The 22,795-nt window shown below is 41.1% G+C and overlaps 1 long non-coding RNA gene across 1 annotated transcript; it reads right to left on the reverse strand.

The window, feature by feature from the left end:
- Positions 1 to 9,954: 9,954 nt before the first annotated feature.
- LOC138742507 (uncharacterized) lies at positions 9,955 to 18,183 on the reverse strand. The gene is made up of 2 exons (XR_011344224.1): positions 17,557 to 18,183; positions 9,955 to 12,498 (listed from the first exon to the last, which is right to left on the reverse strand). It is a non-coding gene; the product is annotated as an uncharacterized lncRNA (long non-coding RNA).
- Positions 18,184 to 22,795: the final 4,612 nt, after the last annotated feature.

The raw sequence follows: 22,795 nt of genomic DNA on the forward strand, positions 1-22,795 counted from the left end.
TTGCTGATAATGTAACTAATAGGCACTTCATCTGTTGGGCTCATCTTCAAGGGTCACAGTGAAAAGAGAATAAATGGAAACAATACCAACAAAATATAATTTATTTATTATTGCTACAAAGCCAAATATCTGAAGGACATAGCATTATTTTTGGAATTTTGAAATCCATCTCTGCTTCTTTTAATTGATGCAATGTTAATTGCGTTTCATTCATTTTGAACCTGTCATTCAATAGCATTGACTTGAAACTCTGACTTCAAGAGGCTCTGACTTATAAAGTTGAAAATCAAAAGTTCACTGCTGGCTCAAAGCTTGAGAAATATTGGAATTTGATACTAACTTTGCACTTAAAGTTACTCAAACGATGAACATTCTTGAATGAATAGTGAACAGTCAACAATAATAATTGACTCACAAATGTTGGCTATTCATTTGTGTTGGAAAGATTTGTCATGATAATAGAAGCATGTATATCAATACGCTATCAATGTTCACATTTACGTGCATAAGCATTATCAAGAAAATGTGTAAGTTTTATTATGTCTAATCAAATTATTGAATTAAAATTATGCTAACATTGTGAGTGAAAGTGACAAGGTTAAGTAGTAATTCCCAGTGGAAAACACTATGTGATACAAGGAAATTGTTGGTGTTTGCAGTCACTTCTTTGGTTTGTCATAAAATGTCCTTGTTTCAACAATCGAACACAAATTTTCCTTGCTCTAAGTCTTCATTTGATGTATTAAATGCTCTTAAAATAACATCTATCTAATATGTCATTATGCACAAAGCATGATAGTTCACATAGCGGTTTGTGCCTCACCATTAAAGCACGAGTGACCCAGGATCGAGTCCGGCGCTGTCTTTAACGAGTTCATACGTTCTCCTCATGAACTGTGTGGGTTTACCCTGGGTGCTCTGGTTTCCTCCCACCCTCCAAAATATATGGGGTTTTAGGTTAATTTAGGTGTAATTGGGCTGTACGAGTTTAAAGGGTCAGAATTGGCTTCTACCATGCTGTAAGTAAAATTTTAATTTAATTTTAAAATGTAGAATTTTCATCCCTTTCAAGTTACGAGAAAAGCAAATAATTTAGCATTTTGCATCTAGGACTTTTAATTTTCTTCTGAAAATGTTTACAGTAAAAATCCTAAAATCTGGACTTCTCGGGGATTGGCTCAGTCTGGATTTTCTGGATTCTTGGGCAGTACTTTTAAAATTCAGATTTATGGAGAATAAACACATAAATGTTGAAAGTTTATTAATGAGGCATTTTTTTCATATAAAGTATAAAGTACGAAAAAGCAAATCAATACTCTTTCTTGTACTTTTGCGACTTCTGTGTTGTCACTGTGCCTCTGTGGTGCTTGCGCGTGCACACACAAAATCGGAGCGTTTTTGAGAAGTCTAGATTCTCGGATAGTCCAGATTTCACCTGAGAGTTTTCAAGAAGACTGGATGGTCTGGATTTTAGCATCCGGATTTTTGGACTTACTGATTAATGCATGTTTCTATTTGGAACAATTTTGCAGCCCCCTTCCCATTATATAAAAAAAATCTTTCTAAAAGCTCCATCTGATGCTCAGTAAAGTTTTGTTGGTGCTGGATGCTCTCAAGCACATTGTTCAAATGGCTATTCTACTGAAACCATGCAGAAATGTGCTGGAGAAACAGCAGGTCACACATCCATGGAAAGTACAGGGTAACTAAGGTTTCAGGCCCTTTGGCAGATATAAGAATAGAACAGACAGATGCTTGAATAAAAAGGTGGAAGGAGAGGAGGGGAAGAGGGAGGAGCAAGGAGGTAAAAGGTGGAAACAGTGAGCCTCCTTCCTCTTCCCAAGTCTACAATGAGCATCTTGGTCTTGCCGACATTGTTGGAAAGATTGGTGTCCTGGCATTACGCCTTTGTCTCCCTTTCATATTTCATTATGTCATTGTCTTAAATCTTGTCTACAATGATGGTGTCATCTGCAAATTTGAAGATGAAGTTGCAGTCATACGTGCACAGGGTCTGAGTACACGGCCCTGCAGGTCATTGAGAAGGAGGTGTTGTCTCCGATCATCACTGTCTGCAGGACTGGAAGTCAAAGATCAATTTGCAGATGGGGGTTCTGACACCAAGGTCCCGATGTTAATGGATGAATTTATTTGGCACTAGAGCGTTGAAGGCAGAGCCATAGACAATACCTAGTAGACTGACATAATAGTAGACTTCAAATGTTCCAGAGCTGAATGCAGAGCCATGGATTGCATAGCATTAGGTGAATTGAAGTGGTTTGATGTTGATGTGAGCCATGACCAGGCCTCTCAAAGCACATGATGATGGTGAATGACATTCAGGTTGATTTTTATATTTTTCTTTTTTGGACATTTTCTGCTATGGGTACAATATTTATGGATGGAACTTTGCCGGTAAAAATTTCTTCTCTGATATAACAGGGTTATATGGGTGGCACGGTGAGTGAAATCCTATTACAATGCCAGCAACTGGGTTTGAATCCAGTGCTGATTGTAAGGAGTTACTAGGTTCTGTGTGGGTTTTGTCCAGATGCTCCAGTATCCTCCCATATTCAAAAAATGTATAGGGGTTGTAGGTTTATTGGTGTACTTGGATTGGCACAAGCTCATGGGCTAAAATAACTTGCACCATGCTGTTTGTCTAAATTTAAATTTAAAACACTGCCCGGCATATTGTTTAATTCTGACATTTTTTTTTAAAAAAAGCAACTTCTCCCATTTTTTTGTCAGCTGCTTGTTTAGAATATCACTTTATTGTCATTGGAGGGGTGTTCAGAGATAGCTCCCTGACTTTATTTAACCTGTACAATGCTATTTCCTCTCGAACATCCTCAGAGCTCAACTGCTTAAAAATGTTGCTTGCCTTGCTTATTTAGGTTTTCTGGGAAGCAGTCATTTACTTAAACAAAAATCTATGAAAATAAAACTCCAAAATAAATTATTCAGTTTATTTCACAACCAGAATAAATTATTTATTAGATTTCACAAGTTTTGGGCAGAAACCACCTCCACGTTTTGTACATCTGCTCTCAAATTTTGCTGTTCATGTACAAGAGTTTAGTGCTTTTATTTTGGCTCACTCACCATATGAAGCTCTTCGAGATACCAATGCATCCATTGTGGAATTTTTTTTTCAGGCACATTGGATCTCATTCCCTCTCTGGGATTATCAGTCATTTGTAGCATCAATCCTTCACATTCTCAGTAATCAAAGATAGCCTATGCTACCAGCCCCGCATTTTCAAGGGTCCCACACTAAATGCTTACAAGCTATCAATTCAAGCACGAGGACATGCTGCACTTTGCCATGGCTCAGTCTGAGGTGGCCCACCAGATGGGAGACCCAGATCGCATCACTGAGGTCTACCTCAGCCTGGCACAGGGCCAAGAGAAGCTGTGCGAGTTTTCCGAGTCCATGGCCTACTGCAGGACATGCCTCGGTGCTGAGGGCAGTCTCAGCAAGGGCAATACCTACCACAGACTCAGCATCTTCCAGAAGACATTCATGGCAACAAGGACAAGATGCTGGAGTGTCGTGCATGCTGCTGCCTAGGTCCCTTCTACATGCAGCTAAAGGACTACAAGAAGGCACTCTCCTTTCCCTGTAAGGGTGCCGAGCTGGTCGCCAACTATGGCAGGGCCTGGAACCTCAAGTACAAGGCCATGAGCTGCTACCACATTTTGACCCTGGGTCAGTGGGGTGAGGGTGACACTGGCATAGGGTGGCCATTTCAAAATGGACAACATGCAGGGTCAGCCTCAGAAACTCTCGATGGGAAGGGGGGGTGTGCGCTGCTGTCACACTTCCCCCTCATGGCATATGTACCATTGTCATCATCATGCTTCCCCCTCAATGCGAAGGAGCAAATTGGCACTCACGCATGCATGTGTGAAGAAACATGGCCGTGCCCTTTCTGCCACTTATTTTTTCCTCCATTTGGGGATGTAGGGCATACACCCCTAGATGGAGAGTAAATTAACATATGGCTTGAGGTTTATGTGTTTTAATATTTATGTGTATTTTTTTAAATTTAGGGCCCCTTTAAAACATATGCTACAAGCCCCACTCTAGCTTAATCCAGCCCTGGTAATCAAGTATTATTGGAAATTCAGACAATAAACAATAAAATAAAATGCTTTGACCATTGATCTTTTAACTGTGAGACTTCAGTCAGAATAGTATTTCTTTGTTCCTTTTTCTACCAACTCTTAGATGTAAAGGATGTGTAACAGGTGATCCTTGAATACATCATTTCTGGCCCCCACCAGCCATCAGTCATCATTCAACTGCCACACCATAGACTGACAATTCTGAACCACCTTTAAATTGGTGACAGTGAAGGACGGTGTTCTTCAAATCTTCACCTGTGAGGTTTTCTCAAAGACAACGAATGACTGAGTAAGTAGAATTCATGGTTTGTGTTGCTGAGATTTGTTTGTTAATGAAACAACTGGTTACCAATGGAGTTTGTATGTTATGGTGGCTGTTATTATCTGTAGAATCAACAGAAAAGAATAATTTAAAAAATATGTTTGAAGTACCATCTTTTGAAAGAGTGATGTCAAATGTTGCCAGACTGTTTTTGTTTTGTAAATACCATTTAATGGTTTTCCTTTTACTGCAATGTTCTTGACCAACCTCTTTTCCAAGTAATTTCAGTGAGATTAAAGTACCAAAATCTTTGCTTCAGTACATCAATTTTCAGATTTACAGATAAAGAATGCATAGAGTTGAAACTCATTTTCAAGCTTAAGTTGCAATGTTATTGTGAAAGGCACAGGCTTGGAAAACCAAGCACAGTTCTTTAAATAATTGGAAGTAGTAAAGCCTCTTTAATCCTGAATGTCACGACTGGTATTGTGTTGTGGAAATCATCTATAACAGCACAGATACTATTAGAGTGGAAGAACCTAAATTTGCAGAAGATGAAGGTCCTAATTATCCTTTAACTGCTGCCCAGAAAGTTACAATGTTCATTAGCATGCAAATTTCTTGTATGAGTTAATTTGCACATGAAATAATATAAATCTTGTGCAGTTGTGTGGTAAATGCACAGTGAGCCTCACTCCTTAACCTTTCCACCCTATTTAATAGGAAATTTCCTGGAGTCGGCTGATATGCCTCTTGCCAAAACCATGGCAATTAATGGTTCGGTGTTTGTAGCACTCTTTACAAAGCAATATTTTCCCATGAGTTGGAAAATGTTCAAAGGAAGCACCAATGCATCAATCTTCCAATTATCTGGGAATATAAAATAAAAATGGAAAATGGTGGATTTACTCAGCAGACCAAGCTGTGTCTGAAGGAAGAAAAAGATTAATGTTAAATAAACACAAAAAGATGCTGGAACCTTGAACAGACAAAGAAGTGCTGGAAGAACTTAGCAGGTCTTACAGAATCAATGGGTAGAAATGATCAGTTAACGTTTTGGTTTTGAGCCCTTTATCAAGATTAAGATTAAAATGAGAAATTGCATATATATAAGGGGAAAGAATCAAGGGGAGGGCCCAAATTTGATATCAGAAGGAAGATAGTATTTACTTTTTACACAGCTGCTGCGTCCCAGGAAATTATCCCCAATTTCCCGGAACACAGTCTGTATAAAAAAAGTTTGGAATGGGAATAAGGACAAATTCCCCTTCCAACATTTTACCTCTTGAAATCCCTAGTTATTTTCATGGATCGCCTGCAGTCTGAACTGCAAGAGATCCATGAATAATGGGCTAATGAATAGATTATCTGGCCTCCTTAAATACCATACTTCAGGTATCTGTGTAAACTTGCCGTGTGATATGGATATTTGGAGTTTTGGGCGATTCTGTGTGAATGGCAACTCCCAGAAGATAGGGAGACACTTCGGAACAGAAAAGTCATGCAAGTTCTATGTTAAAATAAACATAGTTACTCCCTCTACCAATCACTCTACTATCAAGAAGAGGGGAGTGGGGGAAGAGAGAAATTAAAAGAGAAAAATATTAAAGTGGGAGCATGGTGTGGGGGGGCTTTCCTAAAATTAGAAAACTCATTGTTCATGTTCTGTTGAAAGTTGTCCAGGGTTAGGGTGATGTTTATGTTTGGCTTTATCCAAACAATGATGCTGAGGATCAACATTTGACTGTAGCCATGTTCAAATTACCGAAATGGTTTGTCTACAGGAGTTAAAATGGTTATCCAGAGGAAGCTAATTTTGACCCACAGAGAATAAGTATTCGACAAAGTTAACTTGATTATCACCTCCAATATGCCATCTAACCTGCGGGATATTTCTAAAATTTTGTTTTTTGATATGCAGCATCTACAGTATTCTTTTTAATTTTTATCATGGAATATCTCAGTAAGTGGCCTTGATACTGAGAATCAGAATCGGATTGTGTTACAAAATTCTTTCTATTTGTCCTCTGTTTCCTTATTTCTTTTGTTTCTACTTCATTTTTTGCACAAATGACATGGAGAAGTATGAGAGAAATAGATCAGAAAAGAGGCTGTACTAGGGAATGTGAATTAGGGAAATGAAAGGCCTGAGAGGAGATGGGCAAGTGCTAATCACAGGGCTAAACACCAAATGAACATCAACTGAAAACTCATCAATAGTGATCTTCCAAAGTTCTCAGTTTCTCGCTTCTGCCCGAGCTTGGGAAAGAAATCAACTGTGCTGAATTTTCATTGATCCAACTTAGAGTGGGAAAAACATTTCTGGACCAGGTTCTGGACTGAGAAACTATGCAGTCCAAGGAACTATGCAGCAAAATGTAAGCTTTCTCCAGTGGTTTGGAATTTTGTTTGAAGAAATAGTGTGCTCCACTAAAAAAAAGAACCTGACTGAATAGCCTTAAATATTGAAGACAATTCCATAAAAGATCAGCTGGATGTGCAATGGAACATTTCCATCATCTATGATTTTTACACAGAAATAGAGGAAAAATTCTGTAAAAATAAAATTGCCCACTTACCTTCGGGAGTGGCCGTTTACACAGGAAGCACTTTTACACTGCCTTCCTGTGTTGCGGAGTTTGTCGGGGAGGGGGGCGGGGGTGAACATGGGTGGATGCCCTATTCATTAGCCCAGTTTCTTATGGAGTGCCTGTGGTCAATTTGGACTGTAGTTGTACCGTAAAGGTGTGTAGGGGTCTTGGTGTAAAAATTATAGGATGGAATTTAGTAAATAAATTTTGTCACGATATTTTTCCACTGCCAGTGGAGCAGAAAATTAGCTGAAGTTCTCAGGAAAAGCAGGCTGTTGCTAAAGATCAGACTTTCTTGTTAAAGTTGAGAATTTAAGCACATAATTAGCAAAAGAATTGATTGATCATGCCTTGCAGTGATTTGTGATTCAACTGATTCATTTCATTGGTAAATTTTAGACACATTGTCAATAAATGTTCGAAGCAATTACATACTTGGCTTTTAAACATGTTAACTACAATCTGCATATGAAATCCCCATCAATGTCAATCAAAACACTGAAAAAAGTGAGAGACTCTCAAAATTTTGAGCTTCGCGTAAATTAAACTTTTCCATCACTGCACATTTTTGATGAAGATTGAACTCTCAGCAAGAAAAAAGGAATCAATGCAGTGAATAGTTCAAGTCCTGGAGGAAATTCTAGCCTTTGAACATGTATTGTTTTTAAGTATTTCCATTTTTGGCCATGTTTCAAATTGTTAACACCATGGTTTTGGATCCCAACAATTCCTTGCACTGCAGAGGGAATTTAAGGCATCAATCAAACAATATTTCTGTTACAAATAGCATTCTTACCTCTGATTCCAGAGATTCCAAGAACTTGAACACTTAATCTTGGCTGACAACAAAGGTAATGCTGAAAGAATGCTATACAACTCCATTAGGTCTATGAAGGGCTCAGGCCTGAAATGTGGGTTACCCTTCACTTCCTATGGATGCTGGGTGACCTGCTGAGTTTCTCCAGCACTCAAATATGTTGCATTCAACTTCAGGATCTGCTGCTGTCCTTCTTAACTTTATGTTGCTCAAAATGGAGAGGGGACAAGGGGAATGGAAACCGTGAGAAAATGAATGACCTAAATGGTGTTGGTGCACGAGGAAAGATGTTGAAGGTTTGGGAGTTGCAGGTGATCAATAAATGGAGTGAGCTGAATTGAAGAGGAGAAAGGAGGGAGGGGAAGCAGTGTTGGAACTGTAAGGGGGCAGAAATAGAAGATGCTGGAAATCTGAATTTAAATGAGAATACTGAAAAGATTCAGCAGAACAGGCTGAATATTTGATAAACCCAAAAGTAATGGTCATGTTCAAATTTACTGTCACATATATTTAAAAAATGCAGTGACAGAGTTTGTTTTGCAAGCAGACCAGTCGCCATTTCATACATAGTAGAACAAGTATGACACAGTTACAGGGAGAGATGAAGTTCAAGTTTATTATCATCTGATTGTACATATATAGCCAGATAAAGCAGCATTTCTCTTGACCATGGTGCACACACATTATACATTTCTCAATGAGCCCATAATAATCACATATCAACTTATAACATAAAAATGTGTATAAATATTCTGGAATAATTTATTCAATTTCAATTACAAGAAACCCAAGGTTTATCAATCTCACTGTCTGTGGGAAGAAGCTATTTCCCAGCCAGCAGTCCATTTTTTTTGATTCTCCTATACCTCTCTCTAGATGGTAATGGGTCAAATATATTCTATAATGGATGGCGGGAACCATCACGCTCTATTTACACAATGCATCTGGTGAATGTCGTCAATAGAGGAAAGGGTGAATCCAGAGATCTTCTAGGGCATTTTAATGATCCTCTGCATGGTTTGATGCTTTGCAGCTACCATACCACACAATTTTCAAAAATCAAAAATCGACTTTATTAATGATAAATTATTTATAAATAGAGAACTGTTTGAAGTGTCTACACCCTTAGTTTCATATCCATGCATTTTTTTCATTGTATATTGTTACATTCGTCTCTATTTAGCAGCGTTGATTTCACCATGGCTCCTTGTCATTACTCCCCCTCTGTTGTTTGAGGTGTTTTCCCTTGGTCTCAGCCCCTCAGTGCCCAGTAAGTGAGGGATTCCAAACTGTGATTCTTCCCCAAGCCTCCATGCATCCCCCAGCATGTACTCCTGCAGCATTCCTGCACTGACATTTTCATGTTCTGAAAGACCAGCAGGTTTTGGGCCGACCAAAGTGCGTCTTGCACTTTGATGGTCTTCCAGCAGTTCTGGATGTCTAATTCTGTGTGCCCCCCTGGGAATAGCTTAGGATGAACTGTGGCAAGGACCCTTGCATCCTTCTCCAAACACTCCCAGAAAATCTGCATTCACTCCACTCCACTGTAGTCATCTCGGGCACAACATGCATTTGGGTGATGTTCTGATTGCACAGGAAGGGTGTGACCGCAAGGATCCATCTTACCACTAGCCAGGCCAAGTCCTGGTGCTTGTTTATAATACCTGGTGAGGCATTTTGACAGATGACCTGGATGGTTTGCTTTGGGAGCCACTCCACCATGTCCATTGAGTCTTCATTTCTAGGTATCTGCAGGATGTTCTGTGCTGACCACTGCCTGATAAGAACATAAGAAATAAGAGCAGGAGTCAGCCATCTGGCCCATCGATCCTACTTGGCCAGTCAGTAAGATCATGGATGATCTGATCATTAACTCAACTCCACTTACCTGCCTTTTCCTCATATCCCTTAATTTCTATTTTATTTAAAAAAATAACTATCTAACTGAATCTTAAATATGTTTAATGAAGTAGCCTCAATTGCTTCCCTGGGCAGAGAATTCCACAGATTCACTACTCTCTTGCAAAAACAGTTTTTCATCATTTCCATCTTAAATCTACTCCCTTCAATCTTGAAGCTGTGTCTCCTAGTTCAAGTCTCACCTACCAGTGAAAACAATTTTCCTGTCAGAAATAAAACTTCTCACACATGAGTCTCTTTAAAACTGATGACACGACAAGCTTTATTTACAAGTCTGCAGAGTTGGACTCAACTGGCTTCTCACCAGTTAAGCCCCGATACATACAGTGCATTCATTTTTATACCCTTGTTGTTTGCCCTTCCCCTTCTTATTAATACTGTTTTAATTGGTTAGTATTGCAAAAGCATTCTAAGTACAACTGCATTTTTAATTATCACGTTCGTTACGTACGCTGCGAACTCTACATACACTAAATTCTGTTTCTCACCCTTCTTATCAATCCTTTGTCTCCTGCATGTCTCTCACTATGACCATGAAAAGATAGGTTTAAAAAAAAACATATCCAGCTGAACCTTTTGTCCTTGGCTGCTAGTAAGCTCCCTGTCCGTTCTGGCTTCCCTTTTTATGATTAATCATCACATTTTAACTTAAGTCATTTTAACCTAAATTCTCTATATAACAATCCACCCCTTTCTCTCTTTAAAATGTGTGTATTATATATAGATATGAATGGGGATTTTAACCTGGGGAAGAGAAACGTTTCATGATACATTAATCTCGTGCTGAAGTAAAATTCTAACGGGGTCTCCCAGTCCCCCTGGTTGCATAGCTTGTTGGACCATGGAAATCACCAGGCTGCGTAGACAGGGAATAATACAGGGCAAAATAAGTAGGAGGAATAAAATACCTCCGATGACCCACAATAAGGTACGCCACCAGGTTCCTCCAAACCATTTGTCCATCCAATTTAATTTTGCAAAAGGATGCCAGGTTTGAACCGGTACATGGGACAAAGTACGAATATTATCAGCGATTTTTCGAATGGCTTGGCCATTATCATCAATCTGTAAGCAGCAATTAGTCAAATTAAGCTTTCCACATACACCTCCTTCTGTGGCTAGGAGATAGTCTAGGGCCAGACGGTTCTGATATATAGCAGAGCACATTTGACCTTGCTGGGATGCAAGTAATTGCAGGGCTAAAGCTGTTTGATTTGTAACAATTTCAAGGACTGCTTGCAAGCGAATAATGCGATTTAACATATAAATAGGAGTACGATAACCCCAGGATCCATCTTGAGCCCATGTAGCGGGACCATAATATTGAATTATGCGTTCTGGAGACCAATCATCTCCCCATTGTCCCAAATGTACCGTGCTAGAGCGGGGCTGACGGTGTAATGTATCAAAAATCTTCACTCCTAATTTATGACCGTGATCGTGGGGTAGGAGGAAAAATTCTGGGCGGATTATTCCTAGGAAACAAGTTCCACTCCACTGTAAGGGGAGACGAGTATAAGCTTTATTATCACATACCCAGAATAATCCATTTGGGGATACTCCATATCCCCGTTCCCAAACTCTTTTAAGAGTGGGGTTTGATTGGTATGGTCCTGTGATGGTGGAACTGGTACAATTCCAAAGCTGAATACTGCTATTAGACAGGGGTAGGCAATTAGTTTTAAAAACAGTGGATAAGAACCAAGTCAGGGGTTTAGGAAACCAAATGAAATTACCAGGCGAAATGCGAATCCATACAGCCTTGCAGGGACTTTTTCCTACTGGGTATTTGCCGATTCGTGAGAGACAATAAAAACCAGAGGGGACGTTAGAGAGAGACCAAGTTTCTCTTCATCTCGTTCGGTTAGTTGTCCAAATTCGGGAAATCATGGTCAATGAATTGAGGGACTCCCCCCACCAAGGCCATTGCTCTGACATCCGTGGACCCCCGCAGACCCAACAATTGGTTACATTAAAAGTTCCTGCAATTTTAGTTGCAAGATCTACAAAAAGGTTATCTCCCCCAACTGCATTACCGAAACTTTCATGGTTATTTGGATGGACTCGAACTAAGTCCGGCTGTCTTAAAGGGGCAGGCATTTTCGAGTGTGGAGTGGAACTTTTCATTGGAACAGTACGCTGGTGTATGCAAAACCAGAGTCCATCAGGGCATGGTGGGCCTGAGTCACCCTTCCAACCGTTAAGAGGGAAAGGAGTGCTATTAGGAATCTGTATATAATGACCCATATTATTTCCTTATTTTTCCACACAAGGGGTATATGGATGTTGGGTGGTATTTTCTGCCCAGCATTTCTCAGGAACTGAGGTATGGGAAATAAAATTACCCTCCTTTCTTCCCCAAATGTGGTCCTGAAACAGGACCACTGTGTCTCTGCATTTCTTACATTTCACACCTGATAAAGACATAGGCAAACTGAGAAAAATCAAAGAACATAACAATAACATTGTGAATCAAGTCTTTCTGCGAAATCGCAAAGTAAGAGGTTTTTCTCCAGGAACACAAGTCCAGTCTGAGTTCGTATCAGGGTCCTGAGGCGCCTCTACAGGTCCCTTAAATCTGGATGCGTGCGTCCACCCCTTCTCTCTTGTTTGTGCTGCAGCCTCTGTAGTTAAGAGAACTTGGTATGGACCTTCCCACTGGGGCTGGAGTTTTTCAGTTTTCCAGGTCTTGATGAGAATCCAATCTCCTGGTTCCACTTTATGTAAAGAAAAGTCTAGAGGCGGTGTTTGTGCCAATAGTCCTCTCTTTCGTAAATCTGCAAGAGAGCGTGACAGTGCCTGTAAATAGTTCCTAACAAATATATCCCCTTCCCCCAAGGTGGGACACCCCTCAACTGTACTCCAGAAGGGAAGCCCAAACATCATTTCATAAGGGGACAACCCTACATCTTTTCGTGGGGCAGTACGAATTCACAATAAAGCCAGAGGCAGACACTTTATCCAAGGCATTTTAGTTTCCACCATTAATTTTGTCAATTGCATTTTTAGGGTTCCATTCATACGTTCAACCCTCCCTGAGCTTTGTGGATGCCAAGGGGTATGCAATTTCCAAGAGACCTGTAATGTATTACAAATCAATTGCTGGATTTTTGAAGAAAAATGTGGACCCCTGTCTGAGTCTATAGAATCCATTATACCATATCTGGGGATTATCTACTCTAGGAGGAGGCGAGCTACTGTAGAGGCTGTAGCATTTACTGTTGGGAAGGCTTCCACCCATCGGGTAAAGTGATCTATTACCACCAACAGATATTTCCATCTTTGGACTTGAGGTAACTCTGTGAAGTCGATCTGGATACGTTGAAAAGGGCGTATGGCTAATGGTTGACCTCCCATGGTCCTTGTCCTCATTACTTTCTTATTAATTTTCGTGCATAGGTGACAATTCTGCACCTCCTGTTGGGCCAAGGTGTAGATTCCTTTACACACATATTCTCGAAGCACTGTGTCACATAAGGCTTGGGTGCCCCAGTGGCTCTGATGATGCAGGTGTTTTAAAATATTGCGAGTTATTTCTTTATTTAGAACCATTCTTCCATCTGGTGTCTTCCATGTTCCATCAGGCAGCTGGTTTGCGCCCAGCTGAGCCATGTCCTTTTCTTCCTTAGCAGTGAAAATGGGAGCCTTCTTTATGCCTTGTCTTATTGGGATTAAGGTCAGCAAACGGACTTCTTGTTGCATGGTTGCCCTTTTGGCTTCTTCATCAGCCAGTCTGTTTCCAATTGCTGTCGGGGTATCTCCCCTCTGATGGCCTGGTATGTAGACCACTGCTATTTCCTGGGGTAATGTCAAGGCTTCTAAAGTCAGAGTAATCATCTGTTCGTGTGCCAATTCCTTTCCTCTTGATGTAATTAGACCACGCTCCTTCCAGATCTTACCAAAGGTATGCACTACCCCGTATGCGTATTTGGAATCAGTGTAAATCGTTCCAATTTTCTTTGCCAGTATTCTGAGGGCTCTCTGCAAGGCATATAGTTCACAGGATTGTGCTGACCAGCTTCCGGGTAGTCTCGTGGATTCTACTACTTTCCAAGTATTTCCTTCTATTATAGCATACCCACTTCTTCTCATTCCGTTAACACATCTGGCGGAGCCGTCAATGTAGAATTCATATCCTTCTCCCAGCGGAGTATCGCAAAGGTCTTCTCGGGTCTTGGTCTGAAGATCCGTCAACTCGACACAGTCGTGCTCCACCTCTCTCTCTGTTTCACTGCCGTATAAAAACTGAGCTGGGTTGCAGCTATTAATCTTTGCAAACTGTAGATCTTCTCCGACCATTAAAATGGTTTCATACTTTAATATGCGAGAATCAGTCAGCCATTAATGGGCAGTTTGTGTTAATAAAACACTCACAGAATGGGAGGTGTACACAGTCATCTTTCCTCCAAAAGTAAGTTTACGTGCTTCCTCTACCAACAGAGCAGCAGCCGCTACTCCCTGGATACACGTCGGCCATCCGCGAGACACTGGGTCCATCATTTTGGAAAGGAAAGCCACTGGGTGTCGCTGACCGCCTTTTTCCTGTGTTAAAACTCCCACAGCTGTTCCTTGGTTATGAGTGACAAATAGCTGGAAGGGCTGTTTTAAAGAGGGCAGAGTGAGTACTGGGGCTCGTGTCAGGCGATGCTTCAAGTCCTCAAACCATCCCTCCTCCTCCTGGGTCCATTTCAATGGATATTCATTTTCATTTGTCAGCTTTTCATACATAAACTTCACCAAAGCTGAGTAGTCCTCTATCCATAACCTACAGTAACCTAAGAGTCCCAGGAATTGTCTTATTTCCTTCTTATTACGGGGTAACGGCATTCTAGTGATTCCCACAATCCGTTCAGGGGTAATCCGTTTCTGTCCTTTACTTATCTGGTGTCCCAGATATACCACAGTTCTTTCAACGAACTGTAACTTGTTCCTGGACACCCGTAGACCCTTTTTCCCCAGATAATTCAAGAGTCTAATTGTATCTCCCCTCATTTCTTGTTCCTTGGGTCCTGATAATAGTAAATCGTCCACATACTGCATTAGTTGGGAATCATCAGATTGTGGATAGTCCACCAGGATTTGTTCTAGCATTTGTCCAAACAGGTTCGGAGATTCAGTGAACCCTTGGGGCAATACAGTCCACCGAAGCTGTCTCCGTCTACCTGTCCATGGATTTTCCCATTCAAACGCAAACATATCTCTACTTTCCTCTTCTAATGGACACGTCCAGAAGGCATCCTTCAAGTCGATAACACTAAACCACTCATGGTCTGGGGGAATCCGACTCATAATAGTATAGGGATTAGGCACCACTGGGTGGCGGGTCTGAACAATAGCATTCAAACTTCTTAGATCCTGAACTAGGCGATAGGATCCATCTGACTTTTTCACTGGGAGTATAGGGGTGTTATAAGGTGACATACATTCTTCTAATAGTCCGTCTCATATTAGAGTCTCAATTACCGGCTGTAGCCCTTTTCTCCCTTCCAAAGAAATAGGATACTGACGTTTCCTTACCGGCTGATGACCTGGTATTAATGTGACATGTAAAGGTGGGATGTCCAGACCTCCTCGATTTCCCTCCTTATACCAGACTCTCTCGTCAATCTGCCGTTCATCCTCTTCCTTTAAAGCACAGAGGTGGACTCTCACTTCTCCGTCTACAGGGAGAGCACCCAAACCTAGGAGAGCCTGTAAGTCCCTTCCTAGGAGGTTAAATCCAGCCGACGGTAACAACAAGAGGTCTTGTACCCCTTCTCTTTCTTCCAGTTTCACTGTTACTTGGGGAATTATTGATACCATTCTGGGAGCCCCTTCTATCCCAGAAATTGTCAAATTACTTTTTACAGGTTCAGTTCCGATTGGCACAGTTATTACACTACTTCGTTCCGCTCCTGTGTCCACCATAAACACCACCTCTTCTCCCTTGGGACCAATTTTTAATTTTACCAGGGGTTCCCTCTTATACTTGGTCCCTAACATTTGGAACCCCTAACCCCCCTAATCTTCTTCCATAAGTTCGAGGGCACGCAATTCCCTCTTGTATCGGGGGCATTCCCTCTTAAAGTGTCCTTCCTCATTGCAGTAATAGCACTTAACGAACCTCCGGGGTCTTCCCTCTCTTGGATATCTTGGATTGTTTAGAGGAAGGTTTTGTTTTCTTTCCCCTCTGGATTCGGCATTCATCTGTCGGATAGTCTGTACCATAACCTTTGTCGCCCTCTTTTGATCTTCTTCTTCTCTCTGCACATATACTTTTTGCGCCTTTTTTAACAGGTCGCTTAGGGGTTTTTCGCTCCAGTCCTCCTCCTTTTCTAGTTTTTTTCTATTGTCCTGCCATGATTTGGAAACAAATTCAATTCGAATAAGCTGTTCACCCATTGGTGTACTAGGGTCCACGCCTGCATACTGTTGGACATTCTTTCTCACCCTCTCCAAGAAATCAGTAGGGGACTCGTCTTTCCCCTGGTGGTTCCCAAATGCCTTGGTGAAATTGTGACCCTTTGGCACAGCCTCCCGTATCCCGTTAATTGTCCACTCTCTATATTGTCTCATACTTGCCAATCCCTCGGGTGTTCGTTTGTCCCACCTGGGTTCATTTAAGGGATATTTTTGTTCATGGGGTCTGGGGTCCCCAGGTTGTTCATATTCCCACATGAGGAGGGCAGCCCGTCGAATCATCTGCCTCTCCTGGGGTGAGAATAATATTCCCATTATTGCCTGCATCTCTTCCCACGTATATGTGTTGGGTCCCAGGAATTGGTCGAGCTGTTCGGCCAGTCCTATAGGATCTTCCAATAACTTTTTCATTTCTTTCTTAAATCCCCGCACCTCTGTACTAGTTAGGGGAACATTCACATATCCCGTTCCCCCTCCCGGTCCTCCCATAGGAACTTCCCTGAGGGGATTTAAGCTTACTGAAAACTTTGATGGTCCTGGACCAGTCTGGGATCTTGTCCAGGGTCGGTTTACCGGTGGAAGTTTAGGGTCCGACTCCCTTAATTCATTCTTTTTTTCCCGGCCCCTTTCGGGGCAATCAGATTCATCACCTTTCCCCTCCGGTAATGAGCTTTCCTCGGGCGCAGTAGGCACCGGGGGAATATAAGGAGGGGGAAGGTTGTCCAGAGGTTCCCACTTCTTTTCTCCCGCTACCCTCAATTTAAAACATTTTGTTAAGGATCCTGGCCAGGGAACCCAACAAAATGCATATGCTGACTCTTCTTGATTCACCTTTGGTCTCGAATTTACATATATGTTTAATGCTTGTCTAACCCAATCCTCATCAGATCCAAATTTCGGCCACCAGACCGAGGAACCTTTAATAGGTTGTTTCGACCAAAGGAGACAATATTGAACCATCTTTTTCTTGTTTTTGTCTCGATATCTTTTACTATCCCAATTTTCAAACATTCTCCCCAAAGGGCTGTCAAGGGGAACTCCCAGGAATTGTTCTGAATTTTCAGACGAGCCCTTAGATTTTGATCCTCCCATTTTCCCACCTAGATCCGTTTATCGTTGCTGAGGACCCTCTCGTTCTGGACCCTACTCCCTTCTTCTCAGACGCCTCGTCGGAGGTACTGTCCCTCCTTCGGTTACCGCTGAGGTTTCCCTGGGGTCGACCCCTCTCTTCTCGGCACTTCGTCGGAGGTGCTGTCCCTCCTTCGGTTACCGCCGAGGTTTCCCTGGGGTCTATCCTAGAGTCCCACGACAGGGTCCTCACGCCACGACAAAAGCTCTATACCTGATCTATTACGTTAGGTTTTTTTATCCAAACAGGTGTATCCCGTTACACCTGTTACCCAATCCCCACACCTCAATCGTAAGTCGTCACTTACCGGTGTCTTCTCGGGGATTGAACCGTCACCCTTCTCCTCTCCGTCTTGTCGTGTCACCTTGTCCGGATACCACTCGCTCAAGCCGCCCGAAGCGACGAGCAAGGGACTAGGAGCCGCTGAACTCAGCGGGGTGCACCACCTCCGATGTCCCTCTTCTCGCTTCCCCTCACGGCCGGAGTGTAGATCCCGGACGAGCCCCCATTTGTCAGAAATAAAACTTCTCACACATGAGTCTCTTTAAAACTGATGACACGACAAGCTTTATTTACAAGTCTGCAGAGTTGGACTCAACTGGCTTCTCACCAGTTAAGCCCCGATACATACAGTGCATTCATTTTTATACCCTTGTTGTTTGCCCTTCCCCTTCTTATTAATACTGTTTTAATTGGTTAGTATTGCAAAAGCATTCTAAGTACAACTGCATTTTTAATTATCACGTTCGTTACGTACGCTGCGAACTCTACATACACTAAATTCTGTTTCTCACCCTTCTTATCAATCTTTTGTCTCCTGCATGTCTCTCACTATGACCATGAAAAGATAGGTTTAAAAAAAAACATATCCAGCTGAACCTTTTGTCCTTGGCTGCTAGTAAGCTCCCTGTCCGTTCTGGCTTCCCTTTTTATGATTAACCATCACATTTTAACTTAAGTCATTTTAACCTAAATTCTCTATATAACAATTTCCATCTTAAATCTACTCCCTTCAATCTTGAAGCTGTGTCTCCTAGTTCAAGTCTCACCTACCAGTGAAAACAATTTTCCTGCGTCTCTCTTATACCTTTCATAAATTTGTATATTTCTATAAGATCTCCTCTCATTCTTCTGAATTAAAGTGAGCATAATCTCAGGTGATTTAGTCTCTCCTTGTAGATCAACTCACTCATCTCCAGGATGAACCTGGTGAACCTCCTCAGGACCGCCTCCAAGGCCAGTATATCCCTCCTCATCTGGATACCAGAACTGCACGCAGTACTCCAGGTATGGCATCACTAGTACCTGTTGCAGTATGACCTTCTTGCTTTTGAATTCAATTCCTCTAGTGATGAAGGCCAACATTCCATTTTCCTTCTTAATAACCTGTTATAACTGCAACTCAACTTTTTAATGATTCATGCACAAGCACTCCCATGTCCTTTTGCACTACAGCATGCTGCAGTTTTTCACCATTTAAATAATAATCTGCTCTTCTATTTATCCTACCAAATTGGATGACCTCACATTTACTAACATTGCACTCCATCTGCCAAACCTTTGCCCACACATCTAACTTAACTATATCCTTCTGCAGTCTTCCCACACCCTCGGTACAATTTGCTTTTCCTCTCAATTTAGTATCATTTGCAAACTTGGCTACACTACACTCTGTCCCCTCTTCCAAACCATCAATGTAAATGGTGAACAGCTAAGCTATTATTCTGGAAAAACCTTTTCTTGGAAAGTTAGGTGGTGTGGCCAAGTCCAGCTGCCTGGGATATTCTACAGCAGTGGAGCCAAGTCCATCCTTCACAATACCTGGTACAGGTAGAACCTCGCCAAATTGTGGCACTTGGTGGCCTTGTACTTTGGTTTATGGTTCTGTGCAGAGCTTGTTGCAGCCACAAATTAAGGTGGTATTCAGGGTGAAGGTATGCCCTTGCCTCCATTATCAGATGACTTGTACATGGAAACTCTTTGGATCTTTTCCATCTTGGATCCCCATATGAAGCAGAAGTCTGCTCTGGTGACTGCCAGGCCAGAGGTGCATGGGATGGGCTTCACCTGCGCCACATACAGCAGTACCAAGTGCACCTCACACTTGATCAATACACTTTTCACTGTTATTAAGAGGAAGCATAAGGCCCACAGTTCCAATTTCTGGTAGACCTTTGCGATCCAATCCAATCAATTCTCGTTGTACATCTCCGCCCCTTCACACCTGATCCCCAACATCTTCAGGTATTCAGATCTAGCTGTGAAGGTGATGGTGAACTATTCAGACAAGTTACTGAAGAGCATTGGCTTGCTCTTCTTCTGTTTTAATCTGGTGCCCAATGCAGACTCAAACTGTTGATTAGTCTGCGGATGCTGATCAGTCTGCAGACCAATTGTGTGTCTGAACAGAAGACAGCAATGTTGTCCATGTACAGGGAGGCTTGGATATGAGTTGCTTCCTGAAAATAAATTAGGGATTGTGATAGACAACTTCAAGCTGGACACAAAGATAAGTTCAGCTAATTTCACGGAGGAAATTGTAGAAACATTAAATTAACATTATGCATGTTCGATTGCATAATGACGCTGCCATATTGTGTTAGTTCAACTGACCTAAAAAATGTTTAGCTGCTGATTTTCATTTGTACTCAGCATCTGATGCCTCTCTTGTCAGTGTCCAACAATAGTCAGCCTGCACTGATGGATTCCAGTTACCCTGATACTGCATTTCCATGGTCGAAGATTCTGGTGAAACTTTTCACCATTTTCGTCGCTGACTGCACCAAGGTCAGCAGGGAAGAAATCCAAGTGCAAATGCAGAAAATTAATTTTCAATCACATGTTGCATTTTGTGCTTTTATTGGCTTGAGGTAGACTTAAAATATGACAAGTAATCACAAGAATAAGTGAGATCTAAAAAAAAGCGATACATGATAGGAAAATTTAAGGTGATTTTCACGATTAGCAGCCCAAAATTCATAAAATACAACCAAAAGTGTTCGGGAAGCAAAATTTTTGTTGTCCAGTGATATTAATCCAAATGTACCTTACCTTTTAATGTAAATTTAATCAGTGTGGAATCTAAAATAACATAAAATCATTAGGCACAATGCAAATTCTGTGGATTGAGTTCACGCCTGGTTTTCAATAATTATGTGATGAGTCCCACTCTCCTGTTCTTTACTCACTATGTCAAAAAATAAATACTTTTCAAATTCCCTTTCTGTTACTTTGATTGTTAGTCAATTGTTAGGCAGCTCCGTGAATACTCCATTTACCACCTTTTCCGCATGTTTTCATGTTGTAGTTTAATTGAAATATTTCATTCTCAGATTAAAAACTACAGTATTACTTGACTAATCTTTAACTGGCATTTGAGGGAAAGATTTTCAAACTTTTATCAGCTCTAAATCATTGTGGTATTTCCTAACTTCAACAGAATTTTTAGACTATGGATCTATGTCCTAGATTCCTCCTCCTGAAGGAATATTTATCTTCTTCTACCTTATCTGTTCCTCAGATTTTTAAAATCAAAATTAGCAGTTTTAATTTTGGGATATGCGAACATCATTGGTTGCAGTATTACAAGCTTCTACAGCTCCACAGACCTCTATCTGTTGGCAACCTGATCTCCAGATCCATATCTCAGATATGATCAGGAAGCCTTCAGCACTTGAGGCCCTTCAGGAGCCATTTTTACCCTCAACACCCTCTCAAATCACAGGGCTCTGGCACCTGGCTCCTGCAGCCTGTGCGAGTCTTTCGACCGCATCACCAACAGCCTTCAGCCACTGAGCCCCTCGCTTGTCTACTGCCATGGTCACCGTCCTATAAGATCATATCCTATTCTTTTCCCCTCCCTTATCAAAGTAAATCACAAATCCTTTTGTACTCTTATATCATCAGTGAATCTTGCTGCAGTTCAGTTAGGCAGCACGGTTAGTGAAGTGGTTAACGCAATGCTATTACAGCCCCATGAACCTGGGTTCATATCCAACGATGTCTGTAAGAAGTTTGTACATTCTCCTCATGTCTGCATGGGATTTCCCTGGGTGCTCCGGTTTCCTCCCATCCTCCAAAACGTATGTTAATTTGGGTGTAATTGGGCAGCACTTCCACCATACTGTAAATAAAATTTTAAATTTTAAATCATGAACGTGGATCCTAAACAGCTAGAGAGCTAGCACTAACCCTGTGGTGCCAGAATTACTGATTGGTCATTTGAAAATTTCTTGGAGATGGCAGGACCTAAATATCTGAAATATTCAATAATATTTTTGTTTCCACAAGAGCCAAAAATTGTGGCATTTTTCCTGTTAGAACAGTAAGTTCATCTGATCCTTGAGCCTGCAAAAGCTCTTGTCATACAGACATTCTGCAGATGGTAAACAGAACAAAAAGAATGTCATAAAGTGTTTCCAGAGTGCATCTCTTCAATTCAAATGGCAGGGAATGGAAGACTTATTGCATGCTGATGTTTGATAATATAGCAGTTATCATGAGTGAAAACTGAGATCTTCCTCCAAAATGTAAATGTATGGTAAATAGGTGGCAAGAGGCTGGTTAGGGCCTATTAATGACAAAGAAAATGACATTCTTGGAGGCATGAGATGAGATTAGTTTATTTAATGAGTACCTTCAAATGGAATTTGCTAAGACCAAGGAGTTTATTGTTGATTTCAGAAAGGTGAGCCTGAGTACCACACATCTGTCAGGATTGATGGGATGAGATGTTGAGGGTTACTACCTTCAGGTTCCTGGGCATTAGTGCCGGATAAATGCAACTGGAGGCCTTGGGCTATGAGACCCTGGGAGGCCCAAACATAATAACATCTGATCATGAGAAGCAAAACCTTGTTCTCTTCATTATCTACTCTATAAAAGTAGAAGATTGCTGAACTTTTAGCATTGATAAAACAATTGTTTATAACTTTTAGTAAGTTTACAAAAGTATGGAATTGATGAAGAATTTCACAAAGAACATTCATAGCTATGTTTTAACATTACATTATATACAAAGTCAGAAGTTGCAAGCTTTTTTTGGATGCAAACATCAATTATGTATCAATTATCAATCAGTAAGTCGCAGATTATCATTTTCTATGCAGAGAATGCTCAGATCAGAAACCGATCTTGGGACATGTTGACTGAAAGTTGAATATTATTGTGATTCACAAGGATATAAAAGAATTCTCACTTGTTCTCAAAACCCTTGCTATAACGATAGACAGTAATCTCAGTGCTCTCGCCAACATGTGTGATTTCAGTAATCCTGCAAAGAATTCAGAATTCCCGTAAGTTGAGAATCGGCCATGCGGAAAAATCCCGCAAGAAAACTTGTGCAACTGTTATACATACGTGTTTAATGTTACTAAGCAACTGGACCTAGATAGTCAAATCAAAGGCGAATGTGTTCGGCATTCCCTTCAATGTCCTCCTGAATTTTGGACTTGTGTTTACACATTATTTTGGACTAGGTACATTCCTGACTTTTATTATTACAAATGAAATAAAATTAATGGTAATTAAAAATTTTTTGGGGGGAA

Source organism: Narcine bancroftii, chromosome 9 (assembly GCF_036971445.1).
Source record: "Narcine bancroftii isolate sNarBan1 chromosome 9, sNarBan1.hap1, whole genome shotgun sequence".
Taxonomy (NCBI): Eukaryota; Metazoa; Chordata; class Chondrichthyes; order Torpediniformes; family Narcinidae; genus Narcine; species Narcine bancroftii.